Below are 14,432 nucleotides of genomic sequence, written 5' to 3' on the forward strand. Positions count from 1 at the left end.
TTTTTAGCAGGTGGCTTCCCAATGACACTAAAAATGAGGTTTTGCAGGCAGCCATCTGTTTCTCCTCCTCACCAGTCTTCCTGCTTTGTATCCTCATTGCAAATATGTGCTACTATGGGGCTAGACTGCTCATGATTTAATGGATACTACTTACTACTACTATTACTAATAAAATAACAATAATAATAAAGTACTTATTTAAAGTTTAAGTAAGGGAATCATACATACTATACATGACTAGTAAAACGGCTTATGTCATTGGCCTATGTGGTCAATCTATTGATTTGCATGAGAGAATTTTTTAATATAACTGAAATATATAAATTAGGAACCTTTAAAATGCAAAGAAGTACACGAAAGAGACCCTAGTTTATGGGGTGAATAAAAAAAAATTTCAACTAACTAAAGGCCACATTTTGTTCTACAAGATTACATATGCATGAGGAAATAGAATATACATTCAGACAAATAAAGAAAGTATACACCCAGGGTATTGTGAATATCCGCAAGTTGCAAACTAGTATTTGCTGCAGGATATCTGTGCATTTATTTTTAACAAAGCCAGGAGCTGACTTTTGTCATTGCCCATACCACATCCTCAGAAAAAAAAAAAAATCTAGTTGAAGAGTTCCAGTAAAAAGAGTTATAAAGTGTATAGATCATCACTTTATCAAGGTTGATCACCTTCTTCTCTCTCTCCTAAACTCTACTTGTGCTGCTCTTGCACATAAAACAAATGAAAATCAATTTCTCCACAGCTTAGTTTGATAGAAGGAAGAAGAGCTTTGTTAATAATAAATCTGGGGTCAATTATTGGGGCTCAGTGTCTTAATATCCTTATTTGCAAAATTTGGATGATAATACCTGTTTTGCATGCATTATGAGACTTATAAATAATACAGAACAAAATCCTTAAAATTAATAAACAAGGGCCGGGCGCGGTGGCTCACGCCTGTAATTCCAGCACTTTGGGAGCCTGAGGTGGGTGGATCACGAGGTCAGGAGATTGAGATCATCCCGGCCAACACGGTGAAAGCCCATCTCTACTAAAAATACAAAAATTAGCTGGGTATGGTGGTGTGCGCCTGTAGTCCTAGCTACTCAGGAGGCTGAGGCAGGAGAATTGCTTGAACCCGGGAGGCAGAGGTTGCAGTGAGCCGAGATTGTGCCATTGCACTCCTGCCTGGGAGACAGAGCACGACTCCATCTCAAAAAAAAAAAAAAAAAGAAAAGAAAAAATTAGTAAACAAAACAATAGCATTATATGTTTTTGTTCATATGAGAGCTAATGGAAGGTTACAAAATTACTTGGAGAGCCAATATTTCATTTTCATTGTTATTTTGTTCTCCTTTCCAAGCCCTCAAATGCTATAACATTTGGCTGTTATTGGCCTTTGAATGAATGTGTGGTATATGGTGTCGGCCTGTTGCAATGTTTGTGAGTTTTCAGTTACTTAGTAAATTTACTCCTTCACAATGCAGGTGCCAATGTACAAGGTCAATGGCAACATTACAAACTCCCCATGTGAAAGCTATTGAACTGTATTATCCATCACTAGGTACAGTAGGAAATGATTCGACCTTTCTTTGAATAGTAGTTACTGAACAAATTGTTTTTCAGCTTGAAAATAATTGCAGATCTCAGATGCCTATTTAACCTGCTGCCTCCTAAATTTATGCCAATCTTTCATGCTCCTGTTGCTACTACTGATAATATGCCAAAATAACACGTGGTAATGGGATGACAGAAGGCTTTGGATTTGGAGACATAAATTTAAACTCTGGCTCTTGGCCAGGCATTATCTCAGCACTTTGGGAGGCTGAGACGAGAGGATCACTTGAAACTGGGAGTTTGAGACCAGCCTGGGCAAACAAAGCAAGGCCTGCGTCTCAACAAAAAATAAAATTAATTAGCTAGCATGATAGCATGTGTCTGCATTCCCGGCTACTCAAGAGTCTGAGGCAGGAGAATTGCTTAAGCCTAGGAGGTCAAGGCTGCAGTGAGCTATGATGGCATCATTGCACTCCAGCCTGAATGACAGAGCAAGTCCCTATCTCAAATAAAATAAAACCAAAATAAAATAATAAAAAATAAACTCTGGTTCCTTTTCTGTCTTATTAATTGTATGGTCTTTGTCAAATTACTTTCCTCTATCTTAGTACTGATTTGAAGTTTAAGCAAAATATGTTTTAAAAATATTGTTGCTCAGCTTCAGCTCCAGCATGTAAAGAACCTTAACATCATCACTCAAGGTCTTTGCAACAAGAAAAAGTTGAATAAACTCAAAAATAAATGTATTTTGTGGACCCATCAGAAAACTGAGGTTGCTGGACAGACCACCAGCCCCAAATCTGGAGAGGATGGCACATCTAAAGGGGCACTGCTGAGATGTGCTTACCTGGAGCAGAACTTGTTGGAGCCATAACAGGTAGGGACACTGAAATGGTTATTTTGATGAATTGCTGGAGGTTGTGCGTGCATTAGCCTGAGAGTGAGAATGTTCCGGTCACTGCAGTTTAGTTGTCTCACACTTTCATAGGCTGTAACACTATGAAATGCATTAGGCTCTCATGAGGGAGATCTAAGAAAGCAAGACAGACCTCCAGGTGGTTTTGTCAGGGAGAAGAGTAATCATTGCAAAATACACCCAGAGCCTTTTCTATAGCAAATACTTATTTTCCAGCAGAAAGAACTTTGCCAGAGCCTTATCCTAGCTTGGGGAAAGAAATTGCTCCCGCTCCATTTCCTTCAGGGTTCCTGTTTCAGCTAAGAGGGGAGAAATACATTTTCAACACTGGTCAGGGGTTGATGAAAACAGGTTGGTAATACTGCAGCCAGGGAAGGGAGTGGGGAGCAAGGAGGAAAAAAGCTGTATCACTGAAGGAACATTTTCAAAGGTCACAGTGCCATGAGACAGACCCACTCAAAGACTGAGATATAATTGGAAGATTATAGGAAGTTCTCTCTCCCCCATACCTTAGCACTATATCAAGAAGTCTCCAATAGAATTACAGTGAATGACAGCTTAACAAACTGCATGGCAGAGGACATCTCTGAGGAGGAGTATTTAGGGAAGCACAAAGTCAGGAAGAAAGACAAAAACAAGGGCACTAGAGAACTTGGAAGCTTCTGGCCTGTATAGCTATGGGAAACATTAAACACAGCCGATGACCTAGCAAGATAAACATAAATCCTGACACAGAAAACCTATTCACCTCAGTTCCTATTACCTAATAAAACATGCCTGGCTTTTTACAAAAGATTGCAAGGCATGCCAAAGAGCAAACACACAGTCTGAAGAAATAAAGGAATCATTAGATTCAAACTCAGATATACTACAGATGTTGGAATTGTCAGACTGGAAATTTTAAATAACTATGAGTAATACAGTAAAGGCTCAAGTGGGAAAAGTAGGCAACATGTAAGAATATGTCAGTAATGTAAGCATTAATATATAAAGTCTAAGAAAGTATCAGTAGAAAATGCTAGCGGTCAGGAGCGGTGGCTGTCATCTGTAATCCCAGCACTTTGGGAAGCTGAAGCAGGAGGACTGGACTGCTTAAGCCTAGGAGTTAGGGACCAGCGTGGACAACATGGCGATACCCTATCTTTACAAAATACATATAAAAAATAGCCAGGCATGGTGTTGTGCATCTGTGTTCCCAGCTACTTGGGAGGCTGAGGCAGGATGATGGCTTGAGCACAGGAAGTCAAGGCTCCAGTGTTTGCACCATCGCACTTGAGCCTGGGCAACAGAGTGAGACTGTCTCAAAAAGAGAAGGGAAGGGGAGGGGAGGGGAGGGGCGGGAGGGGAGGCCTACAAAGCAAAAACACTGTTACTAAAATGAAGGATGCCTTTGATGGGCTCATCTGTAGGCAGGACTCAGCCTAGAAAAGATTACTGGGCTTAAAGATAGGTCAATGGAAACCTTCTAAATTGAAATACAAAGAGAACAAAAATGAAAACACAGCACGCAAGAACTGTGAGACAATATCAACAGATGTAGCATATACGTAATAGGAACAGCAGAAGAAGAGAGGAAGAATGAGCAGAAAAAAATATTTGTAATAACTATAATAATAGATAAAAACTTTAAAAAGACAGACACTAAACTATAGATCCAGAAAGTTCAGAGAAAACCAAGCAAGATAAATACCAACACATACACACACACACTCACACACACATATCCCTAGGCATATCTTATTGAAATGACAGAATATCAACAAAAAAGGGAAAATTTAGAAAGTGGTTGTGGTAGTGAGGACATTTCCTGTAAATGAACACAGATAACAATTACAGTGGACTTAATAGAAACCATGCAAATAAACAGTGGAATAAAATAGTAAAGTATCGAAAAACACCCCCATTCAAACTAGAATTCCTTATCCAGTAAAATCCTTCAAAAGTTGAAGACTTTCTCAGAGAAAACCTGATGGAATTCATCAGCAACAGACCTAACCAGCATGCAATGTTAAAAGAGTTATTGACTAATATCTTTCATGAACATAAATGCAAAAATCCTCAAAAAATTAACAAATCAAATCCAAAAATGTATAGAACGAATCACAATAGTCATCCTTTATCCATGGTTTCACTTTCCATAGTTCCATCTACCTGTAATATAGTATGATAGGATATTTTGAGAGAGACCACATTCATATAACTTTTATTACAGTATATTGCTATATTGTTCTGTTATTATTTATTGTTGTTAATCTCTTACTGTACCTAATTAAACTTTATAATGTGTATTATATATAGAAAAACAATACATATAGGGTTTGGTACTATCCCTCATTTCCGGCATCCACTGAGGAACTTAGAGCATGTCTCCTGCTGATAAGGGGAGACTGCTGTATATACTACAAATAGTCAGATTTATTCCAACTGTGCAAGCCTGGTTCAATATCAAATCATACAATTCATCAATTCAACAGGCTAAAAGAGGAACTATCATATATAGTATCAGCAGATGCAGAAAAACTAGACAAATTTCAACACTCATCCGTGAGAGGAACTCTCCGAAAACCAGAAATAGAAGGAAATTTCCTAAACTTATAAAAAACATTTATTGTAAAAAATCCACAGCTCATATGCTTTATAGTGAGGAACTTCAAGTTCCCTTCCTGAGATCAGGACAAAGGTAAAAATACCCTATCTCTCACCATTCCTATTTAACATCATATTGGAAGTCGTACTTAACGCAATAAATGAAGAAAAAATGAAGAAAAAGTTGGGAAAAAAAACTGCCTTTTCTTGCAGAAAACATGATTTTTTATGTAGCAAATCCTAAGTAATCAACAAAAAACTCCTGGAATTAATAAGTAATTATCACAGGTTTACAAAGTTAACATATAAAAGTTTGTTGCTTTCCTCTATACTAGCAATGGACAATTGGAATTATTTCTATTTATGTTTATTATTAGTAGAGATGAGGTCTTGCTGTGTTGCCTAGGCTGATCTCAAGACAGTGAGCTTAAGTCATCCTCCTACCTCAGCCTACCAAAGCACTGGGATTAAAGGCATGAGCTACCATGCCTGGCCAACAATTGGAATTTGACATTAAAAGTAAATCATCATTTACATTAGCACCAAAACCATTAAACTTACGTATAAATCTAACAATATGAGGAAAACTATAAAACTCTGACTAAAACAAATCAAGAAGATATAAATAAATGATGGCATATTTCATGTACATGAATAGGAAGACTAAATACTGTTAAAGTATCACTTTTTCCCAACTTGATTTATAGATTTAACACAATCTCAGTCAAACTTCCAGAAAGATTTTGTAGATATTGACAAAATTCCTAAAACAGCTTTATTTTTAATTGCCAAATCTTGGTAGCAAACAAGATGTTCTTCAATAGGTGAATGAATAAACAAACTATGGCATATCCATATAATAAAATATTGCTCAGCAATAGAAAGAAATGAAGGATCAACTCACAAAAAATGGAGGAATCCTAATTGCATATTGCTAAGTGAAAGAAGCTAGTCTGAAAAGACTACACACTGTGTAATTCCATCCGTATGACATTCTGGAAAAGGCAAAACTATATAGACAATAAAAAGATCAATGGTTCCCAAGGGCACAGTAGAAGGGAAAGAGGGTTGAAGAGGTGGAACACAGTAGATTTTTAGGACAGTAAAACTATTCTATATGATAATATAACAACAGATCCATGACATTATATATTTACCAAAACCCATAGAACTATGTGACAGAGTGAATCTTAATGTAAACTATGGATTTTAGTTAATAATAATGTATTAATATTTATTTAATTGTGACAAATATACTAACATGTTAATAATAGGGGAAACTGGGTGTGGCATACATGAGACCTCTCTGTGTTATCCTTACAACATTTTGTAAATCTAAAACATTTCCAGATTACAATGTTTATTCAAGAACGACCTGGCATGTACTAAGTTTTCAGGAAGTTCCCCTTTATAATATTGACAATGTCACACATAACCTAAATTCAATTCAGAACACTTGCTGTTGTATATGATGATGTGGAAGGGGATTTTCTAATAAATTAAATAGAAAATTTAATAAAGTATAATCATGTAATATGAAAAGATAACAGACTAAAAGTTTAATAACTGACAAATAAATCTCTGCTGAGTGCAACCTAATTTTTTTTGATAATTCAAATGGCACTTGGGAATATTTGAAAGCCTCTAAGTCATCATTATAAACATCGATTACTTCTGTATGAGTGACAAGCAAAATTTTACTAATACAGACCTCTTATTATAAGAATGCCAATTTTAATTTAAGAATATAGATTCAAGGGCATTCCAGATTTTTTAAACTAGACACATGAAAAAAATCAATCAGCATAAAAAATTAAGGTTGCTACTAGAATCACTCTAGTTTGAAAAGTTAACTACATTAGTATTTTCCTGTATTAGTTATTTCCCTGAACGAAAAGAGCTGAACGAAGGCTATAAGAACCAGAGACAGTCAGAAATAAATATGAAAGCCATCTTTGTCATCTTGGATAAACAAGGACATGTTTCCTGCAGATTTTGCCTGAGTCTATGTTGAAACATTTTAAGTCGTGAGGATGTTCTTTCCATTGCAAATAACATAGCAGGATTCCTTTGAATAGCTCAATGGGTGGGGTGAGAGAGCTCTTTGAACTCTAGTTTCCTAGGATGTCTTGCTACTCAGTCTGATAACAAGTGTTTTTCCCTGCCATAATATAGAAACTCATACTCTTCTGAAGAATATTTTCTTTTATTTTCTTTTTCTGAATGCTGCAAGAACACAAAAAAGAATCTGGAGATGGAGCACAAAATAAACTGGATAAGCATGAGGAATTTGAGAAATTAAGATCATGTGAGAGCTAAGAGGATTACATCTGCTACCACCTTTAAAACTTCCAAAATCCAGATATGATTTCCTTGTGGGTTTGGAAGATTTCAGTTGAAAGGAAAACTGTCATGAATTTTGCAAGTCTGAGGGTGGGCAGATTTTGATTCAGAAAATGAAACTAATAATTTTTGAAGTTGTGTGAACTTAACAAGACTTTTGTCCATTATAAAGAAACTTAATTCAGTTTACCAACTCAAGCTCAGTGCATTTGACCAAATCCACTGGTCCTATAAAATGATGCTAGGCTTCTCTGTACCAAAAGAAATCAAGTATTCAATTAAATGAAAACAGATTACTTCATGTCTCCAAGCCAAATATGTTTAGTTTTTTAAGATGCCCATTAAGTGTAAAGGAATTAGAGGAGGTAGTCAGGGAATAAGTCTCTTCTAAAATCTCTAGTTAGAGGACAGCTACATTTCTTTCAATTAAAATTTAAAAAGAAGATAAACTTAAAGATCATCTCCTCCTTCAGCTATGCTGGCAATCTGAATAGTTAATGTTTCTCTTTGCTCTAAATTATGCTCATTCTTATCCTTAGCCATCAGTAGCAAGAACATAACGTGGAGACATTGATGAGAGATAATTTCACCATAAAATGTATTTGGACACACAATTAGAAATATAAAATCTTTTTAGCTCAAAGGCACATAAACAACTAACCATAAAACCAATGTTCTATGAACCCACAGACACAAAAAAATAATTATTTTCTTATCACCAAGCCAATATTTAAAATTATCAATCGATCTCTCTTAGCCTCCCTTGCCATTTTAGATAAGGTCTGTGTCTTCATCCAACTTAATGTTGTAAAAGCTAGTTAAATCAACAAATTACTAAGACCCTCTTTTTTACTGCTCTAATTAAGAGTTTGACTGTTTGTATTTTAATTCTATTTGCATTCATGCAAAAAAAACAAATCTCACTGTACTTCTACAACAGTTTTTACTTATCTTTTTTCCAAGTTACTTCTATACTAGCCTAAAAAACCTGGAAACTCAGCATCAGTGGATTTAGAAGTCACCCATTCCTGCATACCATATAATGGGCCACCTGATTTTATCATAATACATTTCAGGCTTTTTAATTATGGAATATCTGTGCTAAGAGAGAGAATATGGTATAATGAAAAGAGCACAGAATTTGGAATATAAGAAATTTATGTTTAAATACTGACACTGGCACTTCTTAGCTATGAAACTTCAGGGAAAGAACTAACTAGAGTTTCCTCCTCTATAAAATGATGATTATGTGGATAATGTCAGTACCTGTCTCAGAGGATGACTATCATATGCTTAGTATATATACTATGTCAGGTATTGTGCTGATATTATATGCACATGAATTTTGTTCATCTGCATGTAATATTGAATATTGAATCTAGTTCATGTGCATATTAGTACAATGCCTGACATAACGTATGTACTAAGCATATGATAGTGATTAACTCTTTGTAATTAAAATTAACTTTTTGTATAAACAGTGATTAACTCACTCTTTGTAGGAATAATATTCAAAATATTTAAATCAACATGACACAGGCATATCTCAATCAGTATGAGTGCTGACCTTAAACATCTGGGACTCTAGTTGCTTGCACAGGCTGAATATCAATCCCTAGTACAAGAAAGTAGAAGGAAATACAACTGGAAAAGGCAGTTGGGAGAGATTTGATGAAGGGTTCATTATGTCCAGGACAGCACTTCAGAGTACCTCTCTGCACCCTTCATCACAAGTCAAAGAGCAGAAACATGCACACCAGAAACCAGCCTCCACACACAGTTTCTGATCAACCTAAATCACGAATTTTACTTGAAACCAGGGACAGGAAAGGCAGCTCCTATCTGAAAGCAAAAGTCATGTCTACAATGCATGAAACACACTAACATAAGTTAATACCCTATTATGTACTTTATTCATTTTTTATCTTTGAATTTTCAGGATAATTCATCAATATGGGGATTATTTACCAATTTTCCATATAAGGAAACTGAGGTTCCAATAGATAAAGCAAATCCACCAAGGTCATGCAACTTGAGAACTAGATTTGAAAACAAGGTCTGTCAGACTCCAAAACTCTTGCTTTTTCTGATACACTACAATTGTTAACTTAATCTATTTGCAAGTTGCAGATTCTGATGTGATACCTTCAGTCTCCTGCTCCAGATAATTTCAAAACTGTGTTATTTAAAACACTAGGTTTCTGTGGGAGTGATTAAAGTTTTGCCACAAAAGGTACAGTGGAAGCTGAGAGGATAGAGCTTGCGTCTCTCCCAGAACATGGCCCGCACATTGGTCAGAAACTTCATCTCTTTCCTGTACTAAGATTTTATGTTAGATTTCATTTAAATCAAAATGTTTCATTGCTTTAAAAAATAAATGCTTAAAAGTTATTGTTCTATTTCAAACTGCATTCCTTACCTCTGCTTCTATCCAAATACCACTTCAGTCTAGATCCTTAGTCATACATTCAGGCTTGTCAGCTCCCAGTGGACTGGGTTGGTCAAAGTTAGCTGACTTTTGTGATATAATTTTTTTTTTTTTTTTTTTTTTTGAGATGGAGTCTCGCTCTGTCACCCAGACTGGAGTGCAGTGGCGCCATCTCGGCTCACTGTAACCTCCGCCTCCCAGGTTCACTCCATTCTCCTGCCTCAGCCTCCCAAGTAGCTGGGACTACAGGCTCCCGCCACCATGCCTGGCTAATTTTTTTTTTATTTTTAATACAGACGGGGTTTCACCGTGTTAGCCAGGATGGTCTCCATCTCCTGACCTCGTGATCCACCCACCTCGGTCTCCCAAAGTGCTGAGATTACAGGCATGCACCACTGCACCGGCCCCTTGTGATAGAATTTTAACTTGACTTTGGGTTCTGAAAATTCACCTTGACTTTTCTACTCAGCCTCTGAGTTTGCCACCATCTTGTGTGGATTCTAACAAAATACTCTGACTCTGTTTTTTTTTTTTTTTTCCTCAGGACATTATGTGACTTAAGATATATTTTCTCAATTTCCATCGTCTTTGGCTTGATCTTTAGCTATTTTACACATTGGCTAAGACCTTGGCTCTGCATTTAGCTTTTCTTGACCTATTGCTATCAAAGATCAAATACATATCTTATGATTTCAAGTCAGATCCAGGAGGCAATATGCCCAATAATTTAAAAGTAGTCCCTTTAGGCTAAGACACTGTCTGCTGAAAATAAGTCACCATGTCTTTTGTCCTCCAGATTTATTTCTTCTTATCAATTATTTGCTTCTGCTAGGCCTCAGTTTAGTGCCTTAGACTCCAGTGACCACTCTACTGAAATCTTTCCATCATCCCTACTGACTGCCAGAAATTGACCTTTCTTTTCTTTGGACCCTTGCCTTTGGGACTGAGCTTGATGAATGCCTACCTCAAAAGTTAATCCTGCCACTCTTTCTCCAACACTGTGTGGGAAGCTTTTTCAAAGCTCAAGTGGTAAATCCTTGACTGCCAGCTTGTAAAATTTGTGTTTAATTTTCTAGACAGTGTTTTTGTTGACTTTCCACATCAGTTCTTTGCACTCATGACGATTCCATTCTCTCTTTTTTAGGATGTATCCAAACCAACCATGATATTTTCCATTTCCAAACTCCTCATATTCATGCCCTCCTGGCACAAACAGAAGGTACTCTGTTGGTGTGTTTGTGAGTGTCTCCCAATCCAGGTAACATTGCATTCAATTCACTAGTGTGCATGCTGCCTTAACTATTAACAAAATTCAGTAAGGTGCCAGGATTTAAAATTAACATGCAAAAATCAATATTCTTCAGAGACACAAATAAGAGAGTTAGTAACAACACATAATTTAAAACACTTAGAAATTGGCTACCTAGAAATATATAAAACCTACAAGAAGAAAAATACTTAAAACTTCTGAAAGACTCAAAACAAGTCTTGAACAAATGGAAAAATCACCTGTCCTTGGACATAGCAGTTTAACAATTTAAAGAGACAATTTTGCATAGCTTTACTTATAAATGTAATGCAATTCCAATATAATTTTAACAAGCTTTCACTTAGAGCTAGTGAAGTTGATACTGAAGTTCATATGAAAAAATAAAAACATCTAAGAGTATATTGCAAACTATGGAAAAAGAAGCACTATAAAGGAGACCAACGCTATAAGATTTAAAACCTACTATAAAGCATGTGATTAAAACTGTGTGTTCACGGCACATAAAAAGACATACAAGCCAATGGAATCAAATAGAAAGTTCATAATGAATACAAATAAATGTAGATACTTTGTATATGATAAAGATGCTATTGAAATTACTGGGGTAAACACAAACTTTTTCATAAATAGTGTTGAGAGAACTAGATAGCCTTCTGGAAACCCATAAAATTATGATAATATCTCATACCACATACAAGAATAAATTCCAAATACATTAGAGATGTAAATGTAAAAAAAGTACTAGAATAAAACATAAGTACATTGTTCTATAATGGGTGTGTTGTGAAAGAATTTCTAACTTTATTAAATCTCCAGGTGCAACAGAAAATAATTAAGTTCAAATACATCTAAAAATTGCATAGCAAAAGTTCCACAAACTAATACAAAAAACTCACAACGACAACGAAAGAAAGTATTTGCAACATATATCACAGATAAAGGGCCAATATCCTTATATCCCTACATACTAAATTTATAAAAATTGAGCAAAAAGAAATCTAATAGAAGAATGGGCAAAAGACAGGAACAGACAATGCATGTAAGTGGAATTACATGGCCCTTAGACATTTTAGGAGATGTTCACCTTCACCAATGAGAAGAGAAATAAAAATTAAAACTGAAATGTAATTTCTTACCTATCAGGTTGAAAAAATTTGAAGTTTTAAACTTGGTGAGGCAGTAGGGAAAGAGGCTCTTTCACACATTGCTAGTAGAAACATAAAATGATCCAACACTTATGCTTGAGAATTGGGCAGTATTCAGTGAGGATACATACGCATTATACATACATACATATTATTATGCATATACGATTAAAGAAAAAATCACTTCTGTAAATTTTGTCTGAAGATATACTTCCTATGATACAAAATATATTTGTAATTATAAAATATTATAAACTACCTAATTTCCCAAACATACGAGATTGATGGAATAACCTATGATTTATTCATATAAGACTACTCTGCAGCTATAAAGAAGAATGAGGAAAATCTCTGTAAGCTGATATGGTGAATACATTGAGTAAAAACAAAAAATACAGAAGAATACTTATGTAGTAGCTATCTTTCATGTGAGAAAAGAGAGAAAATTAAGTATAATGTGTATAGTGATTTTTTTTTTAAATTAGGAAAAAAACCCCAAAACTTGAAATGGGTAAACTATGGGAATGAAGTGGAAGGCACAGGGGAGATGGTGCTGGTTCTCTGAATGTGTCTGTCTTTTTGTATAGGTTTGCCTTTTATAATAATGTGAATAGGCATGTTCAGGAAAATATAATTAAAACTATAAGGATAGGAAAAACCCCCAAATTTAATGTAAACAGGATTCAACTGCATTTTAAATTAAAAATCTAGCCACACTGAAGGAAAAAAAGAAACTACTTCAAAGCACTTTTGCACACAGCATTTTGACCACATACTCTCAGCCTAAAGACAAAAAAAAATCAAACAAATCTTGAATTTCACATAGTATATTGAATTTTTTAAAGAAAGATGTAACTATTTTCTGTTTATTATAGAATGGAGCAAATTCATTAATATACTTATGTTAGGAGCCAGATTTTTCACTCTTGGAAAAATGAGGTATGAATATGGAGAGGCAGGAAGCTAGAAAGAACCCTGCAGTATTGGACTAGAATTCAAGATCTCAATATTTATAAACTAGTGGTTTTCAATATTATATGTATGAACACACGCACACTCTTAGAGAGATGAGATAAAGAAAGATAAATAGTAAATACATGGCCTGGCGCGGTGGCTCACGCCTGTAATCCCAGCACCTTGGGAGGCCGAGGCGGGTGGATCACGAGGTCAGGAGATTGAGATCACAGTGAAACCCTGTCTCTACTAAAAATACAAAAAATTAGCCGGGCTCCGTGGCAGGTGCCTGAGGTCCCAGCTACTCGGGAGGCTGAGGCAGGAGAATGGCATGAACCCTGGAGGCGGAGCTTGCAGTGAGCCGAGATTGTGCCACTGCACTCCAGCCTGGGCGACAGAGTGAGACTCCATCTCAAAAATAAATAAATAAATAAATAAATAAATAAATAAATACATAAATAAATACATAAATAAATACATAAATAAATACATAAATAAAGGAAATACATTTATTTAGTTCTGTCCACTGAAAAGTACTAGAAAAAGACACCTAGAAAAGAATATCTCAGTAGCAGTGAGAATACCAAGCTCTTAGATCTAAGGTTCTAAATACCATTTCCGACTAAAAGGAGCCAATGCTCTCTGGAGAAATAGCTAGTTCCAGTGTTAGAGGAGGAGAGTACAAAATGAGACAAGAATATCTTGCATGCCAGAAATTAAGGAGTGCTAAAAAGTGTTGGGTGCATGTCACTAAAACAGAGAAGCTAGCTTGAAGCCCCAAGCCCCAGGCAAATGGCTTTTGCAAAATTATGATCATAAGAGAAATCCAACATAGTTAACTCCAACTTGCTTCTAACTTCCAAGCTATCCTTGGTCATTCCAGGGTGTAGACAAAGCTGACTTTGGGAGAAATTTAGTTTATAGCTTAACCTTAAATCAAGGATGAAAATAGCCCTTCTCCAAACTAAACTCCCATTGTAAAATTAATGAAAGCCCACAAGGTTAGGATTAAGAGATGGGCCTAATTACTGCTAAAATGGGGATATAATCTCAGGAGTCATGTAGCAGGAGGCAGCAAGACTTGTGACTTCCTCAATTACTCCTATAGATAACATCACTGTTATAGAATCTAATATTGGTTTTTTGAGATGTCTTTGAAATCAACCCCACCCGAACTCCTGATTCATGGCTCAGCTGACCCTCTGGCCCCACCAATAGGAGAACTCAGCACACGAGGA

This window comes from Hylobates moloch, unplaced genomic scaffold (assembly GCF_009828535.3).
Source record: "Hylobates moloch isolate HMO894 unplaced genomic scaffold, HMol_V3 SCAFFOLD_11, whole genome shotgun sequence".
NCBI classification, from domain to species: domain Eukaryota; kingdom Metazoa; phylum Chordata; class Mammalia; order Primates; family Hylobatidae; genus Hylobates; species Hylobates moloch.